The sequence below is a fragment of the Notolabrus celidotus genome, chromosome 16 (assembly GCF_009762535.1).
Source record: "Notolabrus celidotus isolate fNotCel1 chromosome 16, fNotCel1.pri, whole genome shotgun sequence".
Lineage (NCBI taxonomy): Eukaryota > Metazoa > Chordata > Actinopteri > Labriformes > Labridae > Notolabrus > Notolabrus celidotus.
The window spans coordinates 19,684,044-19,708,493 of record NC_048287.1 but is presented as its reverse complement, the minus strand read 5'-3'; the positions used below and the strand labels follow the sequence as shown (position 1 = coordinate 19,708,493).

The following is a 24,450-nucleotide window of genomic DNA, read 5'->3' as shown; positions in this document are numbered from 1 at the left end:
AACTTGGTTATCAGGTTGTTCCAGGCTTTTGCTATTGAGAATTAGAGACTATTGTTATAGGGTTTTGACCAATCAGAATGAGGTATTCCGCACAGCCTGGTAATAACTCTAAATCAAGAATGTTACGGTTGAGTTGTACACAGAAATGTGATTTTGATGAGGTTTGTCTAAATACATTACACATCAGATCTGGAAACAACCTCAAAGTGAGTGTTTGTTAGCATGAGTTTTATAGCATATAAAAATACAACCACAGAACACAACATCAATTCAAATCCTTGGAATAGCCTCATGTCCTCTTCCTTATACAAAAAAGGACAGATGTTTCAATCTTTTACTATGAAATTATGTCCACATGCCTCTGCAGACAACCTCAATTGTTACTTTATGTGCCAAGCGTTCACAGCTGGCAAGCATGGAGGAAATGGTTTGCACTGGTTTGCAATGAAATGAGTGTTTGCAGCGATGCGGCAGCTGATGATGGGTATTTAATGAGGGTCCGCATTCAGAGGAAATGAATACAATAAAAAATGAAGATACTGCTGATCAGTGGAAAGGAAAAAAATGTTATTGAGTCATAAGTGTGTCTGTGATCTGGAGATATTTTAGAAACAGTGAGTGGTGAAGTCTAAACACTGTTTGTGCTTGAAGCTGTGCTTTGGAGATAAAGACGAGCACACTTGTGAAAAAAAGCAACAGTCAGCTTGTTAACTATTTATTTGGTGTGCATAATCTCTCTCTCTGTCTCTCTCTCTCTCTCTGTCTGTCTGTCTCTTGTATCATCTCAATGAGTAGGAGATAAAGCACACATTAAAACAGTTTTGCTAACTACACATGTAACCAGGCAACAGCTCACCACCATGCAAGGCAAAGCTCTGCAGGATTCACAGTCTGAACATTTTTCATTACAAATTATGACTCATTATGTGTTAAAAGATACCACACAGCTTCACAGCCCCAATTCAAAATGCAATAGCCCATTACACAGCCTTCAGTGATCTGAATAATTCCTTTTGACCGGGTCCTCATATGAAAACATTAAACTAATATGTCAAACCAACAAGCTGCCACTGTTATTTACCTGGTTTACCGTCTGTCAGTTAGTCACACGACAGCAACAAATGGATAGAAAGACATAAATTGCCCAGACAGGCTGAAGTGAGTGCAGAAACGCAGGAGGACACACAGACACACATACTGGACAGATAGAGTGGACGGGTCACGACTAGGCCTTGCAGCAAATCAGAGGTGTCAGCTAGCGGCCCAAGCACTCTGAGCAGAAGGCTGTGCAGGATTAGGAATGTGCCAATTAGATGTGAGAGGGGGTGAAGGTCAACTCTGTAGGTGTGAGGCTAGAGAGCTTACATTTCATACCCTTAATCCATGAATTAAATACATGAAATGCAAGACTTTAATAAATGCTGAAATCTTAACACTCACTGACTCTCACTAGCTCTGTGATAACATGACTAGTTGCCCTGGCTTCTCCTCAGCTTGTACAGCAACAGTATGTTGCCTGTGCTGAACAGTAGGGGTATTTTGGCAATTTTACAGTGCAGGGGATTTTAAATGCAACATCATCTTGAGAGCTTCAGGACAGATTTGATACCAGCCCAGACAGCTTATAGAGCATTTTGGCACTAAGGTTATCAAAGCACCAGGACAATCAACCGTTTTGGCCTAATGAGGCAGATAATAAATGCTGCCTCTGCTTGGGGTTTTTAATACCCAAGACAACTCTATCCGTGAAAATATAATCCAAGCAACGTCCATCCTGTAACATACCTGTAAGGTCATAACAGTTTCACAATGCCTCTCATAAAACTGCGTGGAACTCAGTGGATTGGATAACAATGCAAAGCACATGTAACCACACACAGCCACAGTTTGGTTACATAATATGACACATTATGATGATGATTATAACTGCCTCCTAGAGCTCAAGGTGCATTTATTATTTAGCTGCTTGTAATCTGATTTGACAAACTGCTGCGTAGCAAGAGAAACTGTCTCATGAATTTAAATAATCTCTTAAACAAAAAACTCTGTGATAATAGAGAGATATTCAAACACTGCTTGTTACTGCAGAGGCATACAGTTAGTGGCCATGTCTGCTTGTTTATTTTATTGAGTACAAAATCTAAATATTGTGGGTAGACTAGCCTTAAGCAGGGGGAACGCAGGGGAAAGTGAACAAATATACCCCATGGAGGCATCATGCATATACTTCATTTCTCAATGTTTTGCTTCCCACTGCCAGCTGACATTTACCTCATAACATTTTCAATGCTGCAAGGCATCTGGCCTTTTTAAATGTGTATATTCAAGCATACACTACATGTGTATGACTTCATGCCATTGCACAACATACAGGCTGGGAGAAACAAGCTTGCTTCAGCAGGAGCCACATGGACAGAAAGGTCAGCAGGGGAGATAAAGGGTATGGAACATATCCAGACTGTGTATTAGCTGGTTATATGGATGTACATTACTACCAAGCAGGAAGCTCAGGTTAACTAAAGGTTGTATATATTAGCTCTACAAAGAGACGCTTTGTATTACCAGAGAGTATAGTTGGTGGCTTTGTACAACTAAAGCAGCTCAAACCAGAGGGAGCTGTGAAAGGATTTTGTGAACTTGGAATTTGCATGAGAGACTGATAGTGAAGTGCAGCCTGTTTAGGATCTGACACAAAAATGTAGTCATTGAGTAGAAATTCAAAGTCTCCTTGAAATGTTAAATATCATTGAATATGCAGATCAAATGATGTAACTATTACAGTTTAGATGGTTACATGTAGACTTAGACAGAACTAAGGGCACCTTCCAACAGTGGAGGGAAAGCAACCTGGAAAGTATGTAACTACACTCTACCAGTCTGTATTTAGTGATTCAACAATGGTGAAAATCAGGGCCTATATTGATGCTTAAAATAACAACTTAGCTGATAACTGATTCTGATATTTTTTCATTATTATGTCTTTGTGTTTTTCCCGTCTGTTTTTTAAATGAATTATGAGATTTGATGTGTTTAAAAGGTTGCTTGTAGCCCCTTCTCTTAAAATGTCACTAGGACATGTCACACAAACTGCATTTCTCTGATCTTTCTCAGGCGACTTTTCCTCCCACTATAAAAACTCTATTCTGAATCAGCAATTAGGTGAGCTAGCAGACCAGGCATTCAATTGATACAATAAAGATAAAGATAAGCTGCAGTATAATACAGATAAAGATAATCTGCTAGTGATATCAAGGGCATATCTAAAATAAAGTCTGTGGCACTGCTGAGGTGTTATCTAAGCCCAGGTTGCTTTAATAATGGCCTTTAGATAATCTGTATTTTTGGATCAGGTGTTTCTCCTCTTCCTCTTCCCTAGATTCTCTATGGGGCTCAAACAAGGCCATTTGATTGGCCAATCAAGCAAACCATTTGGTAGAAGTTTTGGCGCTGTGGGCAGATGCTAAGTCATGCTGGAAAAGACAACTGGCATCTCCATAAAGCTTGTCAGCAGATGGAAGCACAAGGTGCCCTTAAATCTCCTGGTAGATGGCTTTGTAGTTGATAAAACACAGTGGACCAACACCAGTAGACATGGTGCCCCAAATCATCACAGACTACAGAAACTTCACATCGGACTTCAAACACTTTGGTGTTTGGTGTTCTGGGCCTCTCCAATCCTTGTTCAGACTCTAGGACCTGGATTTCCAAATGAAATGCTTAATTGACTTTCATCTGAAAAAGAGGTCTTTGAACCCCTGCGCAACAGTCCAGTTCTTTTTTCACAGTATAGCCCAGGTCAGACACTCCTGACGTTGTCGCTCTTGAAGTTGATGAAGAGTGGCTTGATATTAGGAACAGTGACAGTTGAACCCCCTTTCCTAAGCCCACTCCTTTTGAGGCTTTCCCAAGGTCTTGAATCAGATTTTCTTCACAATCCTCTCAAGGCAGCTGTCATCCTTGTTGCTTGTGGACCTTTTCCTACCACACTTTTCCCTTTTCAGTCAACTTTCCATTGATGTGCTTTGATACAGACCTCTGTTAACAGCAAGCCTTTTCAGCAATGACCTTCTGTGACTTAGACACCTAGAGTAAGGTGTCAATGATCTCCTTACAAGTGCAGCAAACAACCTGCTGAAAGAGATTGTTTTTCAACGCCACCTTCATTCTTACCTCCTAGGTTGCTTGTCCAACTAGGTCAGAGTTGCTACTAACAGCAATTTTATGGATTGATAACACCTAAATCATCCTGGTAAAAAATAAAGCAGGAATAGAGGAGAGGGTTCTTTTATCTGACAGCACCTGACAGTATGTTGTCAAACAGAAGGTCCATCCATCAAGGAGGAGGAAACATGCCTGTCAAACTGCCCACCTTACACAATCTGCTCAAAAAACAACTTGCTGGATTTCCAACAAAATGTTCTGCCAAAGTGAATCCGCGTCACGCTCACTGAAGCTACTTTGTGCATCTTACGATTCTTGTACAGATAATGAAGATATCTTACAATTTTACACTGAGAGAAACAACTGTAACAACTGTTTGCGGCACAGGTGATAAATGATGCTTACTAATGTGTGGAAATTGAATTCTTGCTCTAATTAAAATGTTGCAGTTCCAGTTCCTTCCTGCTTCATTTGCCATTCAAATGCAGCTAAACCCATGCTGTCAAACAAGGATTAAACTTGTCTTAATGAATAATGAAAAGAATAAATTCCCACTCTCTTCCCTGTGCTCAGAGATAATATGAGAGAAAAGGAATCTTTGGGTGGACGAATAAATCAGCACTCAGTCGGTGAGCTTTCAACACCTGACAACAAAGATCGAACTTTTGCGAAGCGGGAGGAAATTTATTACCATCACAAAGTCTTTACCCATATTCAGATACAGTACATCATGCTTAAACATTTCAAAGAATCACCAGAGCTCCCCAGGAGGCAATTAAGAAATCTTACATCATTAAAACGTCTGTGAGTTGTTAATAGAGCCTGAGCAAGGAGGTGAAAGGAGGAGGAGAAAAAGTGAGGATGACAGGCATTTTCTAACAGGTTAATTGCTTGCCTTTAAGGAGGCTTTACTCACAACGATAAGGGGGGGGGGGGGGGTTGCTCTCTGATTGGTGGGTAATGTAGTAATGAGTAAGTGCTGGGAAATCTGACAAATCTGATACTCACAACAAGGAGGCAGTTTAAATCTCTAGAAGGCAACAAGGACTGAAAAACAGGACGATGAAAATTCAGGAAAAGAAAGCACACTGCACACACAAGCCCTCAGGTGTTCTTCACAATAGAAGCAAAGCAGATGGGATTTTCTGGACACAGAAAAGCTCTTCATAATATAAAACCACTGTGTTAAAATGGTCAAAAAAACCCATGCAGATTATGCATACACTATGCTTATTTTCAGTTATAATAAAAAAAAGTGTGTTCATTTTACTTTTGGGGAACACTCACACAGGCTTTGATGCATTATGCACGAATCTCAGCTTTTCTCCCGACTGCAACAAACACAGCTTCACGTCAGCAAAACCCATAGCGAGTTGTCAGCGGAGACGCCTCTTAAAAAGGACCTGTTCACTCTCCACTTTTTATTTTACTAAGCAGATAAAGATGTAGAGAGGAGGTGGAGACAGAGACGTGGGATGACATGCATCTGAGGCTGTGAGACAAATTTGAACTTCCAGCACAGCAGAAATCGAGCCCTATAACTTCAACAGTAAAAAAACCACAACTGAGTATACTGTATGTGATGAATAATAGCTGAGCTCTGCAGTGCTTGCTAGATGGAAAATGATTTAAGATCATCGCTTTAATTCCTGGTAGTAGTTGCAGCCATTTCATGTTTTCAAACATATATGAAGTTACACATTTCCTGTCTTCGAAAACTAGAACAAGTCAGAAGGTCAAGAAGGCAAGTATGTGAAAGAAGAAGAAGTGGAAGTAGATGTAGAAGAAGAAAAATAAGAAGAGTTCTGATTCCCCTTGTGCATGAATATCCTATCAGCCCTGCTCTGAACATGTGTTTTTACACACAGAGCAGTTATCACAGCATGCAGAACAGGCCAGCAAGCATGTTTCCTTTGATAAATTTTTCATGATGTTAGAACGAGAGCTAGACGGGATGTATGAGTACTGTAAGCAGCTCATTACATTAAGGGATGCTGATAAATGATAAGAAATAAAGCTTATGCAAAAGGGAACACAGTGTGAGCTTTGCCTTGCCTACCATCAATGGGAATGTTACGTTTAATGTGATTTATAACAGACAAGCAAGCTAATGCTTTGTCTTCACCATGAATATAAATCTTCAGTTTTAGTTGTTTTTTTTTGGCTGCATGAGTAATTCAGTCAGACAACTCACGTTTACTTAAGATAAAGTTTACTGCAGCAAACAGTGTTGTGTTTTGCGTATGGGCTCCAAACCTCATTACTCCTCGTAGATTATTTTAATGTAGACATTTAGGAGTAATGAGATAGGACTAACCCCCCTCGGAGCCCGCTGGTGGATGCCGGGGAGGAGGTGGGTACGAAGTTGGCACACAGCACTGAGCGGGACAGCAGGAGCACTGGCAAAGCAGAGGCAGAGACAGGGAGACTTGCAGCTTAAATAGACCGCCAAATGAGGATGTTGAGATCAGTTGATAGATGACCTGTCAGTGTGAATGAGCGCAGCTCGAGTTGTCTGCCTGAACTAGCTTGCAGGCGGCGCTCCATTTATTCTACATTAATAAAAAACCTTTGAATCAAAACATGATGATGTATGGTGAGCGAGTGGTGACGTGGATTGGAAGTACTTCAGGGTTGTAAGTAGGGATGTTCCAAAGCTTCTACTGTGCTAGTCGGTTGAACAGAAATTTAAATTTCAGGCTATCCAACTAGTCTAAAGGTAAGAAAAAAATGTAAGGAAAAAAAGGAAGATTGAGCAAAATTTATTTAACACGGCTATACATTTGGATTATAGAGTCAGCAGGTAAAGATGTCAACTGGTTTGGGAATGTGGCTAATGTTAGCAGAGCTTGCACCATCAGCCTTAGGTCCTCCCTGCACATTAACATTAATCATTTAGTTGACTGAATGCGCACATCCCTAATTCTGAGAGTTGAGATGGTTCCAGTTGTTACCAGCTAAAAACTCTTTAGTTTAAATATATCCACTTAAAGTTCTTACTATCTTACCCACTTATACTTTTATCCTTCATGGTTACTCTTCACTTACAGTCAGGACACATTTTCTTTGAGCCATGCCATCTCTAACCCTAGCCATTATATAGCAATCTAATGGCCTACATTTCTCAACAACAATACAGGTGCTCCTGGCTACAAGGGTTGGTATGAATATGTGTGTTCAGATGTAGGTTAAGAGGCAGCCAAGAGGGATAATGGAACTATTGTATGAATCTACAAATATAATTCCTTCATGTCCCCAAGGGAGCTGCCCTCTGCTGTCACCCTGTGACCGCCTAAACAAGAGGGAGAGACCAGGGTATTTGTGTGCGTGCGTGTGTGCGTGTGTGTGTGTGTGTGTGTGTGTGTGTGTGTGTGTGTGTGTGTGTGTGTGTGTGTGTGTGTGTGTGTGTCAGTGAAGCAGCAGCATGAATTATTCTGTTCAGTTCTCTAACTTTTAGTCTTGACCTTGATGAATTCTCTTCATTAGAAGTCGAAGTTTACGCAAACAGCTCCTGCTCCTTTTCTCCTGCTTCACTTACTATTGCAGAGGACATGCTACTTATCTAAGAAAATTTTTTTTACATTGTGTGACATGCAAGTTCTTGAACCTTCACTATCTAAAAAAAAAACAGTTAGTCAAAAAACAAAATGCAAAACAGGTGAACAATATTTAATTTATGACAGAATGCAAATGAGGCTGCCAGAGAGGAGTTCAGCGAAGGTGACCACTATGTAAATAACATGTCGGCACACAAAGATGAGGCCTGAGTAGCATATAATCATGAAAACCGAGTGCCTACAGTGTGGAAAAACTTCAAACATATCCTGGATTAATTTTAAGCATGTTGCAGGAATGGCTGTAAGCGTTCATCCTCATGTTTCAAGGAACATAAAGATGATTTTCTTTTACACTCCAATTAAACAGACTGCCTCAGGTGAAGCTGACAGGATGTTTGCAATGTCCCTCTTATGGCTGACACATCAATGAAGCATACTCTTCGGAGTCCTGAGTCGCTATGTAGAAAAAACTGAGTCCTTGGACTAAATCTGCTGTCTTACATTTAAACTATCCAAGAAGTGTACTAATAAAATGTTGCCTTATTCAACCATTCAACATGTAGTGAGAGTCTAAAACAAAAAGCTAGCTGAGTTTGAAAGATTGTCACGGTAAAATGTTACTGTACACCTTGATTGTAGAGAAGGAAACATTAAGATACAGCTTTTGTGCTCACCACGCATCTCTATCTATCTATGTTTGATATGACAGCGAAGAAGATCTTGTTCAGCCCGAGGACTTAGTTTTTTTAAAACATTTATGCCAAACTCTTCAAGTTACTGATGTTAGGGTGTCCTGAAATTATGTGAATCAATAAAGGAGTGATACTGTGAAGACTTTCACTATCATGGCAGAGAGCTTCTTCTTCTTATCTGCGCTGAAGTCTTCCTCTAAATATTTGAATGGTGTTTATGTTAGACCCTGACAGAGAAATCAAAAGCTATCAGACACGTCTCTTTGTGTTGCCGTGCTCCTCTTTTTCCTCTCTGTCACTGCCTATTCCTCACGCATTGTCTCTTCTTTTTTTCTTTTGTTGCCCACCCACCACCACACCGTTGTTTATCTGCATTCAAAGTGTGCCCTCACGTCAGCCTCGGCATGAATTGTAAAAAAGCCTAATCTTGGCCGGGGGAGGGAATGTTACCAAGAGCATTTGCACAGAGATGAGAGAGCATCAAATACAAGAGCACATGCACACACACGCACACACGCACACGCACACGCACACACACACACACACACGCACGCACGCACACTGAGCCCCTTCTAGGTATTTGTTACACCATACTGTGCTCCCTCCTTTGATATTATCTCATCTTCTCTCTGTTATTCCACTATTCCTCTGTATTCCTCACATGCCCTACAGTGCATACTTAACACAGTGTGCCCTGGGGCATTATTACAGTACCACAACTACATCATGATCATGTGGTTCAATATTTCTGTCTGGATATCGCCCTTCTGGCTGCTTTCTTGTACATGATCACCACCAAACCTGAGGCTACTTTTCACAGTTTACCACAGTAATTTGGCACAGCTCAAACCTCAGAGCCCGTATTAAAGAGAAGATGAGGGATAACACATTACTGATGTAGATCTTGTTAATGTGATGAGATGCGACAAAGATTACTTCAAGATATAAGCAAAGGTTATCATAAAACTTTAATATTTATCTGAGCAGACTGCAGGGGTGCTGCAGTCTTTTTTACAAAATGTCAAATAGTGCACAAATATGAGGTAGTGCAATGTTCTTACCTGTGGCGTCATTTAAGTACACTACTTTCAACACCACATCAAAGGAATACCTTCTGTATACAATAAACTTCTCTAACATTATCCACTCATTAGGATGTCTCTTTTTCTCCTGTGACTGTTGTGGCCTGATTTCATGGCAGCTTTTTAAAAAAGGTGTAGTTTGGAGGCTTTTTCTTGTTACACGAATTAGAGATCATATGTGAGAGGCTGGATCAAACATTCCAGTAATGCTGTCTTTAGGCTAAAAGAGCTTTATCTGCTGGTATCACTTCCAGTCAGTTTGTTAGTAAAGATGCCAAATACACAAGAGATGATGTATAGTGAGAGGGTTGTTACAGCAGATAGGAACACAGACTGGGTAGGCCAAGCAGAGGGGTCTTTCACAATGGGAAAAACAGAGGCAGGACCAATGTGCAGAAAAAATGTATATTTTAATAATAAAAGATCAAAAGGTGCAAACTAAACTTGCTTAAATGTCCAAGAATTAAATTCAAAAGAAAACACTGGGATAAGCAAACACTAGGATAAAGTAAGACGGTGATCACAAGGAAGAGTAGCAATGATCCAACACAGGACAAGGGAAACAGAGAAACTACATACAGTACATAGTGTGCTGTCTCTAAAGTTAGTAAGTTATAAGTTAAATAGGTTAGATAAAAGTAGATTAAAAAGCTTGGAAGTAAGCAAGCTATTCTGAGTTGGGTTTTGAAAACAGCGTCAGAGTGAGCGCTCTGCGTTCTTGTTTAGTTTTCCGAAATAGCTACAGAGTGAGCGCTCTCACCGCTCTGCCCTCTGTCGGCCTATCTTTGCAGTTTATCCGTCTTCTTCACAGCTACGTCAACCGTTAGATCACAAACAGCCAAGACGGACAGAATCGAGTTTATGCCAGTTTATGCTGATGCTAATGTGTTTATCATACGCTTCTGCCTTGGAGATTATTTGTCTGTAAGTAAAATGTGTCCATAAGCACATAACACATGCAGTTTTTAGAGAATGTCATGTTTGAAGTATGTGTTGTCTTATTAAGCAGTCAAACAGTTCTATGTAGTATATTGCAGTTTCTGTTGGTAAAATCTACACGCAGTTCAGTAAATGTGTGATATATTAATATATCAGTGTTTGTATACTGATGTGTTTCATTTTCTCTGTAATGTTTCAGTTTTACAAAAAACAAGATATTGGCCCAACAGTCAAGACTCAAGTAAAGACAGGAAAAGCAAGCCCTGTGTGTTTATTTGAAGACTTTGGACTTTTTCATCTTTTGTTAGCTAGCTGTCTAGCTTTGTACAAGACCACGCACTGCAAGGGCAGTATACATAGAATAATTAACACAGGTGTGGAGCACAGGACACAGGTGAAACTAATCAGGTTAATCAAAGAAGGAGGGAAACACACAAGGGCAGGAAGCAAAACTGAACTGGAAACACAGGGATCAAGAAGGACAAAATAGAACAGGAAACACAAAAGACGAGACTAGATTTCATTGGTTTAAAAATGGTTGGTTACTTTTACTCTTTCGTTTCTAGAGCTGCATCCATGGTAAGGGTCTTCTTAAAAGAAACCAACTTACTTGACTAACCTCACATCAAACTGAACAAAATCTAACTTAGCTATTTTCATCTCTTTACTTTTATCCCTCCATAAAAAAAAACTGATGTCAGACTTCTTTTGGGGGATTGATATTATTGCATTTAGTCCGGCAGAGCCTGTGATTAAAGCTGAATCCAGAAGTAACGGTGTGGCGTTGAGAAATAACAGATCATTGCAGTGTGATAAAATGTGTTAAAACTGAATGGATCTAAATTAAATTGCCATGAAATACTCATTTTGCTCTGTGTTTGCATCACAGTGCTAACCTAATGCGCCATAGGAGAATCTACACCTCATCTGTTAAATGCTACTCGAGTGCTCAAGCAGAATAAAACTACTTACAAGAGACTCACACATTTCTACCGTACAGTACACACTCTTTGAGATCAATGCTGAATCTCATTTGTAACAGAGCCTCTGGTTTGATGGAAAGTTTAGAGCAGAACATCTGATTGGTCAAAAGACTCAACACGTGTTAGCTTAGTGCTAAATGTTTGTGTTACCTCTGTCTAGTTTGTTGTCCTTTATCTAAAACCTCATTAGTAGCCCAGTGATGATGCTGCATTGTCAATCCATCTGTTGTTTTCTTTCATTGGATTTCTCATTTAGGCCACACACACACACAAAGAGTCACCTGGCGCACAGCAGGGAAGCTTTCCCTCCCCCTCAGCAACCTGTCCTACAGTTTCCTTTCATTCCTAACAAACCAGAAAAAACACCTTGCAGGGCAAGACCCAAGAACAGACACACCTAGTGATGATTTCCTGTAGATACAGAGATGTGCACATGGTTGTACACTTTCATTTCTGAAGAATACAGTACAGAGTAATAGAGACAGAGGGGGTCAGGGACAGAGAGGAGGGGAACATGGGTTCCCTGACCCCTGTTACAAATGAAAGGTCCTTCAGGGGTTTATCAGTGTCTGCCTGACCTTAGTTATTTACCCTTATATAAGGCAGCAGAGGAAGCCTTGGAAAGAAGGTTAGAGCCTGAGCAGCGAGAAACAGAAGCACTGACGACCATCGTGAAAGAAAAGTCGAAAATCTACTTTTTAGCGAATACAGCAGAAAGATAAAAAGCCAAATACTTGAATTAAAGCAACAGAAGCGCAAATGCAAGTCATGTGCTTGCAATAGCATCAAAATCCCAGGGACTGACAGTATGAACAATGTAACAGACTCCCTCTCTGTCTGAGGCGGTAAATACTGTCTCTTCAACCATGGACCTAATTAGAGCAACTCTCTGGCTGTCTTGCCACACTGGTACTTCTTCTCTCCATCCTCTCTTTCTCCATTTCCCAGAGGAGTGGGAGGAGAGGAGAGGAGAGAAAAAATAACAGCGATAACCCACCTGCTGAGGTACATCACACAGGGACGGAAAATGCAATTTCTAAACCATCTGTGACCAGGATTCAAGAGGAAAACACTGATTACATAGGCTTCCTTTTAGACAAGAGAATAGATTTTTACACTTGAATAGATAGACGACTTATGGAGAATGCAGGATGGTATGTGTATCTTTGTGTGCGTTATAATTTCAGACAGTCTGTCATCTTGTTCTCCCAGTTTCACGTCACCCCAAGGCACATTTGTGGGGGTGTTTGAAATCAACTGACAGACTTTAATGTAGATACATCCCTCTCAATCTTTCTTAACATCCTTAAAACAAAATAACTGTCATAATTCAGTGTGCATAATTATGCACCAGTCACTATTGTCCCTATAATTACAATCATTATGCTCATTATTATTGTTGACGTGTCCAAGTATTTAGTCTTTTGTTATGCACACAGCTCAGAGCTCATTTCTCAGCATGATTTGCAGTGGCAGCTTATTGGTAGCTGTAAAAAACAAACAAAAAGAAATTGATGGATGGCTGAATGTAAATGTAGCCTTTGTTGATCTTTGACTTTGTCATTTTGAAGAAAATCAACACAAATCTCACTGAGGATTTCAAATGCATCTACATCTGTAATGAGAGAGCACGAATCCCGCTGAGCTATGAAATTCAAACTCCAGCTATGACCTTCTTCTGATTGTGTTAATCAGAAGGAAAACAGTCTGCTAAGCCCTGCCCACCTTAGTTACAATTGCCCTGTCTGTCAAGCCTTACATCATGACACAGCACATGAGCTGTGTTGTCAAAATGACAGCAACTGGCGGATTTACAATGTCATTCTTTCGAATCGATGGTTCTTTGGTTTTAATCAAGGATAAAAGCAGACTTTGTATTAGCTATTTATCAATTTTATTGGCAGAACTGACAACAGTTCCTGACTGGTTTCTCTAACTGAGGCTAGTAAGCAAGCAATGAGTTAGCTGACAGGGCCTTACCCAAGATACTTTATAAAGTCCCCCTCCAGGAGACCATAACAACACTGGGTAGCTCATTCAGTGACAGACTTCTTCACCCGCGGTGTCTCACAGAGAGATACCGCAGGTCTTTTCTTCCTGCAGTGGTCAGACTCATCACCAAAACAGACTCAAGTGCAATATTTCCCCAATCCAGTTCATCCTCCTCTTCTACCCATCTTCCCAGTTCTGTTCTGTACATTGTTTATACCTAGGCTACAAGTCTGTGCACATTTTCACTGCGTCATTGGTATTGGAAATATTTGTAAATTCACTTATTTAGTTGTGTATATACATTGTGTATATATGTTTTAAGATATGCTTATTTTTACCTCTTTAATTCTAACTGCTAATAACTTTTTAATAATTGCACTGTCTATTTTGCTGCTGTAACGCTTAAATTTCCCCGTTGTGGGACGAATAAAGGATGTCTTATCTTATCTTATCTTATCTTAAAGTTTGCTATGATAAAAGTTGTTACAGGACTGATGCTAGTGAAACAGGCACTAAAAGTAAAATTAAAGATAAACTAAGTGTTTCTCACAGGTGCTATAAGTAAAATACAAATTAGCTTGGTCAAATTGTTTTATTGTTGTTTATTCCTTTTAAGCAGAACATTTCCCTTTGTTCTCATTTTGCATTGATTTGTAGATGCACAGTTTCAAGGCTACAACTGGACATTTTTCTGAGGAGAAGCTAATTAACTCTAAAGTCTAACAAACTATATTTTCCTTGCACAGACCAGGATTAAACTCTCAGTTTGTTGTGTGCGGATCAACAAGCCAGGGGTTGACGGATTATTTGCCAGGCTGATATTTAGCACTTGGCTGATTAACTGTTTAGCCTTTTATTTTACCAACGACCCATAAAACTAATTAAAACGTCTTCCCCTCTAGGTCTGTTTTCACTCACTACATTGTCTTACCTGATGTCTTGCCAAAAGAAAACTGTTGCTTTTACTTAAGTGACAAATCTGAGCCCTACTGGTCAATACATACATAACCTTTAAAAGGTGTACAGTTTTCAGAGATAAAAACTCACCTTTATTGCTGTTGCACATATTTATCTATTGTAGTTAGTAATGAGGTAGCCTGTTTGTTTTGACTGACAGGTCCACATTTTAAACGTTGACAGAAAGATTTTATTTTTACTGTCAATTCATAACAGTTCAAATATCAATTGTCAGTCAAATGAACAAAACATAATCAGTATCGGCCCTGAATAACTGATATCAGTCGACCTCTAAAACAGACCCTGTTACAACCTGTCGGGTTGATGATATACAACTAAAAATATGTCATGTGTGATTAAGACAATAACAAAAATGAGCCAACAAGAATAAAGGAATCTTGAATGAAGCAAACTTACCCACAACCACATAGCACATGCTGATTTTTTTAAATGATAACAATAATAATAATAATAATAATAATAATAATACCTTTATTTGTATAGCACTTTTTCGATACAAGTAACAAAGTGCTTCACAAGAACAATAAAAAAACAATAAAAGCAAAGAAGCACTAAAAGCAAACTGACGATTAAAAAAAATTCCCCAAATAAAAGCTTTACGATAAAAGTGTGTCTTGAGTAGTGAAATAAAATGAGGTACTGACACTGCAAGTCTGATTTCCTCTGGCAGGCAATTCCACAGTCGGGGGGCTCTGAGAGCAAAGGCCTTGTCGCCTTTAATTTTTAGTACTACAAATCCCATTAAATTAACTGTGTTAATATGTCTTGAAAGTAATGTGACACATGGAGCCAAAACCTTAAGCAATGAAACCGCAAAAAGTACTGAAATAAAAGACAAAAGCTCTTGTTCCAGAAGGCCAGACTGAGTGTTTTCAGTATCCACAGTCATTAATTTTTTAAAGTGAAACACCCTGTCTCTCAGATACTAGAGGCTAGAATTTTTTCGCTGCTGCAGTTTGTGATCCCTGTGCAACCTCTGTACCACCTCCACCCAAACCACCACCAATTAGCAGACTCCCAGATAGAGTGAAGGCCCATCTTTCTCTCCTGCGCTGTTTTATTATTCCCTTTCATTATCTGTAATGTGCTTTTTGGTTTGGCTCAGCCTTTTTAATTCCCCCTCTTTAACAATTTTCTTTTTCTATTATTCACTACTCACTATCATTGTCTGTCTTCTTCATCCTCCACCTGTTATCTTCCCCTTACCTCCTGTGCTGCACTCCTCTTCCTATGCTGTCTTTTCTTAGCTCTCTCATCCTCTTTCCCTGCTCATTGTTCATCTCATCTCCTCAATTTGGTGTCCTCCTTTACTTCTCTCTCTCCTCTTCCTTCCAGCCAGCTGCCATCTCTTCTCTCCTCTCTCTCCCCCCTTTCACTGCTTCTCCTCCTCTGCAATCCTCTCCCTTTGTCTCCTCTTCTTCAGTCTCCCTCTGTGGCAGTCTTCAGAACACGCTGAATCCCAAAAGCATCTTTGCTGTGAGACAGCTCCTCCTCCTTATCTTACTGAACAAGGATGAACTTAGTGTAAGAAACCCTTGGAGGAGTACAGTTGGGTAAACAATATGAGTACTGAGAGAGGAGACATCATGCTCGGAGTTCACAAAGAACACCTGTTATGCCAGGTGGACACTGCTGCCAACACAGTGGACGTAAAAAAGCCAGTACTTGCTTGACATTCATGCATTCAAGAAAAAAAAAACATGAGGAAAATGAAAAGAAAGGCAACTTAGTGATAACTCATGCAGTTGTGTGTGCAAGTGATTGTGTTTACTTGGGCCAAGGCATGAAAAACTCTGCACACATGCATGAGTTATGCAACAGGGGGAGCATGCTTCAGCTAGATTGTCATATTGACACTAATGACCCACAGATGTCATGATGAAATGACACAAAAGGATAAAACCAGTCAAGGTTGGAATGTGATTACTATGTCTGGTGCAGATCAGGCCGTGGTCCGTCTTTGGACTTATCTGTTGACAGCCCACATTCTTTCTTCTCTTACACTCACCATCCTTCAAGACAATTAACAGCATCAGTCAAAGTCTTAACCTCCGTCAGTGGCTTCAAAGAAAGCGTGACCTCCTTGAAATTGAATGCTTAAGTCTTTGTTTACATGCAGCAGATGAATATGCTAATTATCAAGGCAACCGCATCCTCCTAATTTAAAATTGGGCTGCACATGAACCCATGAACACACAGAGACACAAAAACATTTTTTCAGTGACAGGAGACACGGGGTAAAAAGTCAACACAGGATACAAACATTTTCATTTGGCAGTTACAGTGTCACTTACAATAAGTGTTGAAACTATTCAGCACAAGCAAATATTTGTACTTAAAAAGCTGAAGTACGGTCTGTGCTGCCGCCTGCTAAATGTCACATCTCAGAAACTGCTGTCACCTTTTCTATTACTCAATTACTTGGCAATTTCTCATCAAAATGACTAGATTGCAAGCTAATTTGCATTTTGAAAATATCACCCTTACACAAGTTTTTTGACTAGCTTGCAGACAAACAAATATATACAGTATGTACTCATAGTGCTCTAATGAGCACTTCTAAATTGGCTTTCTGCTTAATATTCATACAGATTTTGATGCACTGAGCAAAACTGCAAGACCAAGAAACCTTCAAGAGTGGGCAAATTTAAATTTTCTCCCATCCCCTCAGCAGTATTATTTCTCGTTTTATCCCTGAAAACTTTTATGCTCTTGAAAAAAAATATGTTTCTTCTGGCAGCAATAGAAGTCGAGTTCGCCTGTGCCTTGAGCCATCAGGGACAGCGCAGGAGCCAGCTACTGTAACATATTTCAATAGTCCAGACCCCACTCATTAAAGCAGCACAAAAGACTAATCACATCTGCAGCGCTTTGATTTACATGCAATTAAAGTTTCATGTGAACCCAGATAAACCAGACCGGAGAGGAGCGGCAAGAGTAGAAGGATGAGAGAGAAGGAGGGAGGAGGAGTGCTGAGGGAAACCGTGGAGAGGAGATTAAGGAACAGATGAGACACCAGCAGAGAAGAGAGCAGATGTGTGGAGCAACCAGGGGGCAGAAAAAAAACATGGTGGGTACAGAAAAAAAAGAGGAGCAGAGAGGGGAGTAGAAAAAGAGCAGGAGGAGAGGTGAAGCAAGCCATCATTTGGCAGGAGAAGTGATGACACAGCACATCCATCTCTGTGGCAGGTGCCTGCTGTTGCTCCTTTACAGAGGACACACTAACAGAGAGAAAGAGCTCTGCAGAGGCATTACACTGTGATAATACAACACTGAGTCAGGCTGCTGAAACACAGATTAAAAAATACCACTGAATGTCTGTTCTAAAAATATTACTGCCTTCAAAATAAAAGACTTTAAACACAAGTCCATGAATAGCCCATAACTTTTTGCTCTATTTTTGCATCAGTGCGCATTATGTAACTACAATGTCTTATTTAAATGTTTTCCTTGATGTTTTAATTAGTTTTGTGATAAATTATTAAAGGTAATATTGCTTTCTTTTGAGCATGTTGTTTTGATATTTACACCAAAGGACAATTTACAACAAATCAAATGTAAATATAACCCAACATTTCTTTGTGATTAATATCAACTCCTAAGATCTCCATTTTTTTTTAAAGCCATTGTTTACCCGAGACAACAGACGTGTTCCTCCAGATGCTGCACTTTGTTATGTAACATTACAGTGAGTAAATCAGTAATCATACCCTGCAGCCACTTGATATTTCAGTTTGAAAGCACTGCTCCATAAGAAGGTAATGTGACGGATGCGTCCCGACAAGGAACAAACAAGTCAAGTACAAAGCGAAGCAGCTGAGAGTCAAACATGTGCAAGTGAAATGAAAGTTACACAACAAAAAACTCGCACGAGTCAGCCTAATAATCAAATACACATCAATGTGATTATTGAAAAAGAAAGGGCCAACAGTCATAAACGCATAATAGGTGTCTAGTGTGTCAGTGTGCGTTCATTAACACATCACACAGACACACAAAAAGGTTTCCAGGCGAGTTATATGCAAGGTCGGGCAGTAAATAACATCCTGAAAATAACAAGACGGGGAGCGAAAGGGAGAAGAGAGGAAGAGAGGAAGAGAGGGGGATGGGGCGATAATAATGAAAGCAATAAAAGGAGAACCAATTTCCCAGATGTGATCCGTGCCTCAGTCAAGACAGTCAACGTGTAAGTGTGTCATATTGTGTGTGTGTGCATATGTGAGAGAGACATTTTCTGTGTGTTTGTTCCCACTGAGCTTTCAGATGAGTCAAAATGAGTCACATCACTAATCAATCACCCACTTACAGTTCAGCAATCCTTCACTTTTGTGCGTGTGTGTGTGTTCTGTGCTTTTGTTGCTTTTCTGAATGTGTGCTGCGTGAACATTACAACTGCACAGCAATCCCACACACCTGCACCCACATACTAACTTACACACTATGGTAGCATCACACACCTCATCTCTGCTTTCTGTCCTGGAAAGTTACAACTACACAAACAGCACAAACGTACAAGAGAAGGACAAACACTTAAAAAAAATAAAAAAAAGGCAGCTGAGTGATTCACTTCCACAGAAACATAGAATAAGAATGAAAAAGAAATGAAGGACTGAATTCTAGGATCTGTTACAGCAAAAACAGGCTGTGTTGTCTTTCGAGGATGAAAATAAAATATTCATCAGTGTAGTAGTGAATGACATCAGCAGTCATCTTCTCTTTTCCTCTTCCTGAAAAGATGCAGCTGGCTCTGTTGTCAATCGATGCACAGCACCTTCCCAATACTTTGACATCTGGAAGCGCTCTAGGGAATATGTAAACACGCTCACACATGTTCCCACACATATTACACACTTACTCCAGCTCTCTTACCATCATGTAAACAAGTATGCACAATCAAGCATGCATGATCCCCTTTAGTTTTACTATCATTATCTGTTACAGTGTTACACAATCAAACTCTTGACACTCCTACTCACTATCTCATTCCTGCCACACACACTACAGACCACCCATTTCTGTTGCCATAAGAGTGCATTGTTATTTTCACAATGAGAAAAGGCTTTTTTTGTAACGTCTCCTCCTTTTGCCTCCTCAGCCTTTCAAAACAATGAACCCCCATTTATAATGGAAGAAAACAGAAGGCTGGTTGCAAAAATAATCTACAGCAAACAGACAGAATCACACACAATTCACCACTCCCAAAGAAGAGAAAAAAAGTCACTTACAAGAGTTCCTCTGGCTCCCATCCGTTGCACCAGGCGAGGTGGACATCCCAGCAGAACGCTTTTTACCCCTCACAAGATAACCAAATAGGGGGGTAGATGGAGAGGCAGCAACACGACGATAGTACACCGAAAACTCCGCCGATCACAACAACACCTGCCCACCACGCATCCTCACGCTGTCTCTCACTCAGCACACATGCTCCTCCATACAAACGACACTACAGGGATGCTCACAGGCACATTCTCACGCAGATCCACCTGGACACTTGAATATCTGAGCAGTCTGAAGAAAAACCCCGGTACACAGTAAACACGCACATGCATGTATGGATGGATCTGCTCTGCACCACTGTGTCTAGCTCCGGTTGTGTGGAGGCTGCTGAGGCTGACAGTGGAGAGAGAGAGGAGAGGGAGGAGAGAGAGAGAGAGAGAGAGAGACAGACAGACAGAGAGAGAGGAGCAAAGACAAGTGGAGCATACCACTGGCTGCTGCTGAGAAAAAAGAGGAGGGGGACGGGAGGAGATAGGAGGGGATTGAAAGAGAGGGTGGGAGAGCGGGTCTGTGTGAAGAGGAAAGAAAATAAACGCAGATGATGACAAGTTTGTGCATGATTCTATGACACGTTTTCCTCTAACCTTTCAATGCACATTAATGCCTCTAAACCTCACCTGCATATTCATTCTTTCTTTGATTATGAGACTCCACAGCCAGTAGGAAAGGCTATTTTCATAAATATATAATGAGAATTTAACAAAGAGCAATCACAAAAGAAGGTAGAATCACTTCTAAAAGGTTAACAATATCCTCTCTGCTATTATCATGCACACACAAACAGCTTGGTACACACATCACACCATCAGAAGTGTAACACACTCATGCCCACTCCCACTCTGTCTGCCTCCACTGCCTGAGGGGGGGGACATAATAATCCTCCTCATTAGCATGATGCTGTGAAGTGTATCACAGCTCTACCTATAGCTCCATCTCCTCCTCTCATGCCCTTCACCAACACCTCCCCCTCTCCTTCTTTTCCCATTTTCCAATGCATGTCAAGTGCAGTTGAAGGAAACCCTTAAAGACCTTTATCTTATATAAATGGCTACAGCGGTCATGCTAGTGCCAATAATTCCAGCATGGTGCAGTTTCAGATTCTTGTATTTAAGTGACAGTATGACTTTTTGCTTTCTTTTTTTTAATCTCTGAAAAGGAAAAAATATTGACTGAAATAGTCCTTCAGAATCCACCTCTCAAATCTAGCAACACATAACTCGGAGTCAAGAAAGGGGAGTGAGTCACTCTGAAGAGAAATTAAACCCTCAAGCTTGGGCACACACAAACACGAACACACACACACAAACACACACACACCAAATCCTCATAATGTCAAGCCCAGCCTTCATCTTTATGACACATCACAGCCCTCAATGCCTGAGGGGCCGTTGTGCAGTAAAAATAAGACACAAACACCAGCAGCCACAATCAATAGTATTTGGATAACAGCTTCACAAGTCGCACTGCTGGAAACTCAAAGGAAATATCATACGCTCTTTAATTGGCTTTCGGTTATTGTTACTGCGCCTCAGAATGAGCTGCAGGAGGGGTGAAAAGTGCACCGGCTGGACCAAAGGATGATGACATCACGCAGCAAAAATCATGCTTTATTCCAATGAGGAACTTTGGTAAATACTCAAGAATAAGATCAGGCTTGAACAGGGTACTGAAAACAAGTATTTATTCACAATTACTACTTTCACAAAGTACTTGCTAACTAACTCAGTTACTTCATGATAAAAGCAACAAGTTACCCAAGAAAGTAACTTTAGAGCTTCCTATTGGTACCCCGCCTCTCATCTCACAGGTATTCTGTTACTTGGTTCTTTGAAAGCCACCATCATAACAATTGATATAAGAAGCATGTTCTCAACACTATAACTTGCAATCAGCTTGTTTAGTCCTGGCTTACAGATTGTGGAGCTGGCGGTGATCTAAAATCTTTTCTTGGCTGTTTGCACGTAGTGGCTCCTTCTTTCTCTGCCTAACGTGAGCTGCACGTCGGTCACCAGTATTTGCAGCACCATGTTCTTAGTTAGGTGCTTTGTGAGCTTAGAGCTACTTGTCTTGGCAGTGGATAAAGTTGTCCTTACTGCATATTGATTACAACTCACCACTAGATTTTTGTCCTTTACCTCCAGGAGGGAAAAAATATGCAAGTATTTTCATGATATCCGCACAATATTCCTTCTTCCAGGATGCTACTATACTGACGTAGCCGTAACTTCGCCTGCTGAGACAGATCTTTTTTTTTTTTGTAGTTGTTGGCTATTTGACGCATAGAGGGCCTGATCTACTAAAGGCTGATTTATACTTCTGCGTCGCCCCTACGCAGCAGGGGCTGACGCGGACAGAGCCCCACATACTTCTGCGTCGATGTGTCCGTGTCGCGCAGCAATTCTCCTCCGAAACGCTTGAGGGCAGTGCGGTCTCTCTGATAGCCGGTCGCCTGCTTCCGGTCCTGCTACGATCTCTGTTTACTTTTCCACATCGATTCAGAGCGTGTTAAGTTAATCTACAGCTGATACATGTTGCTGTTTATCATACAGACATGATTACATGAAGAATAGAGAGGAGGAGATGAAATACACGGCCAATGTGTGGCCGATGTCCGGGATCCCGGAAGTGCTGTGAATGCGGGAAAGACCAAGCCGTCGAGCGGACCAATCACAGAGCTTGCAGTCCGCGTCGGCTCTACGCGTAGTTACATTTTGGAGGAGGTGCACGTCAGCTACGTGCGTAGGCCGCTGCGTAGGTACGGGAGCCATGCGGACCTACGGCGTAGGCTACGCCGTCGATTCGACGCAGAAGTATAAATCAGCCTTAAGGGTTTGCGTGTATAAAAACACGTGCAAACTTGATAGCGCGCGCAAAGCAGGTTTACTAACCGGGAGCACCGAGGATTGCGTCTGTCAAATGAGCAAAATAGCACTCGCTATTCATTTAGCGTGATTGCCTTCATGAATATGCAGAATACATGCAGATCATCAGAACGCGCAAAATACTTGGAGGAGGAGATGCAAATGTGATCATTTAGCACACGCAATGTGATTTATCAAACCTGAAGCAGATAGCGAGCTGTATTTTTGCGTCTATATTTAGCACGTTTGAATGGCAGGTGCAAACTGGCACAGCGTGACGCACACATGGCTGCGGTCACTGCAAAGCTCATCATAACTTTACAACATGCCCACAACAGCTGGGCTTACAAGCATTACTACAGTTTTTACACACAGTTTATGTCATTTTTAAGTCAATCAAACGGACATGAAGTCTAACAAACCAAGAGAACAACACAAATAAATAAATAAAACAACACAAATTCAAAGCAGTTCAGCACCACGGATAGCGACCGCATCATTCTGACACCCACTTTAACTTTTTCAACTAATGAGAGCACAGGAGGCCACTGTATCAACAGATATAAAGTTTAGTAAAATTGGCACAGCGGCCCACATCTTCACATACAAACAAAAAATCAACATGAAGTACTCGGCCTACTCACCACTGTTTGAAGGAGCCTTAAGCTCCGCGGACTTGCCCACGATGCACTGTATGTCCATTTTCTTTGCTCTGTCATTCTCAATAGATAACATGATATGTCCACTCTTTCTATTCTGTCCCACCGTGCTCATCAAGGGGTTTTTAGTTAGTTTTAACTTGGAGAATGAGCGCTCACTGAGCAGCTCTGCGTAACTCCTCATCTCATGCTTGCAGCAGTGTGTTGGTGTGAATTGACTCAAACATGTTCACAGTTCCATTTAAGCTGGTGAATCTTTGAGACAGTTGCTGGATGATGATATCAGGCATTAAAAACGTTCACCCGAAAGTTGCTCCCTGGGACAGTGAGGCGATGGTCTTCATCCAAGTGACGCCTAACTTTTCTAGAGCAAGAGTGGCAGACTTAGCCTCATCAAATCGCTCTCTAAACTCCATCAAAACACTGATTTGGTTTTGGAGCAGAGTAGATGCGTTTATTTCATCGGCAGATCTTCTGTTTTTTCTCACAGCATTCACCTTTGCTGGAGTTCACCGATGTGTTTATTTCCCTCCTCCACAAAGACCTCCAACTCCATGACTTCAAACTTCATTTATCGCTTAAGACCACTCTGCTCTCTCAAACTCTCCATGGTGACAGCCGATAGCACACGCAAAATGCTCATTAAAGGGCGGTCCGCATCACTTTTGCACTTGTTATCATTTGCGCACGCAGTCATAGTAGATCACCCGCAACACGCACAGAAATAGCACATGCAAAATTATTATTTGCACACGCAAATTAGCGCTCGTTATTTGGGATCTTAGTAGATCAGGCCCAGACTGTATAAAACATGGACCTAGTCTCGGTGACTGGTAAGTAGTTTCTGAAGTCTATCAACGATTGTCGCCCTATTGGAAATGCTGACTCAACCTAACTTTTGGTCAACCTATCTTGAAGCAAGGAGGTGGGGTTGAAGCCGTATTTAGCCTCCTCGCTAGCAGCTACAGTGTGCCCACCAGTCAGTCAACTCTGCCATGCCTCTAAGTTTGCCGACTTGTGATCGTAATATCTTCAAAACTAATGAGTTAGAAAAAAAAAAATCAACCCCTGTACAGTATGCGGATACAGAAATGAGCTATTGAGATCAAAATTGTCTATTGAATGGGTGTGTATGTGGCTTCTGTGCTTTTTGGAGCTAGCCTCCAGTGGACACTTGAGGAACTGCAGATTTTGGCACTTGCCCTTGGCTTCATTTCTGGAGACTGAAATTTGCTGCTTGATTTCACATTAAGTAACAATAGTAAACCT

General features: G+C 40.9%; 1 protein-coding gene and 1 long non-coding RNA gene across 2 annotated transcripts in view; one reads left to right on the top strand and one right to left on the bottom strand.

Annotated features, from left to right (window-relative positions):
• dtnbp1b (dystrobrevin binding protein 1b) overlaps positions 1–24,450 on the bottom strand; it is an 89,375-nt gene that overhangs the window by 23,108 nt on the left and 41,817 nt on the right. The window lies entirely within an intron of this gene.
• LOC117827705 lies at positions 10,314–10,691 on the top strand. Its single transcript, XR_004634266.1, has 2 exons — positions 10,314–10,416; positions 10,631–10,691. It is a non-coding gene; the product is annotated as an uncharacterized LOC117827705 (long non-coding RNA).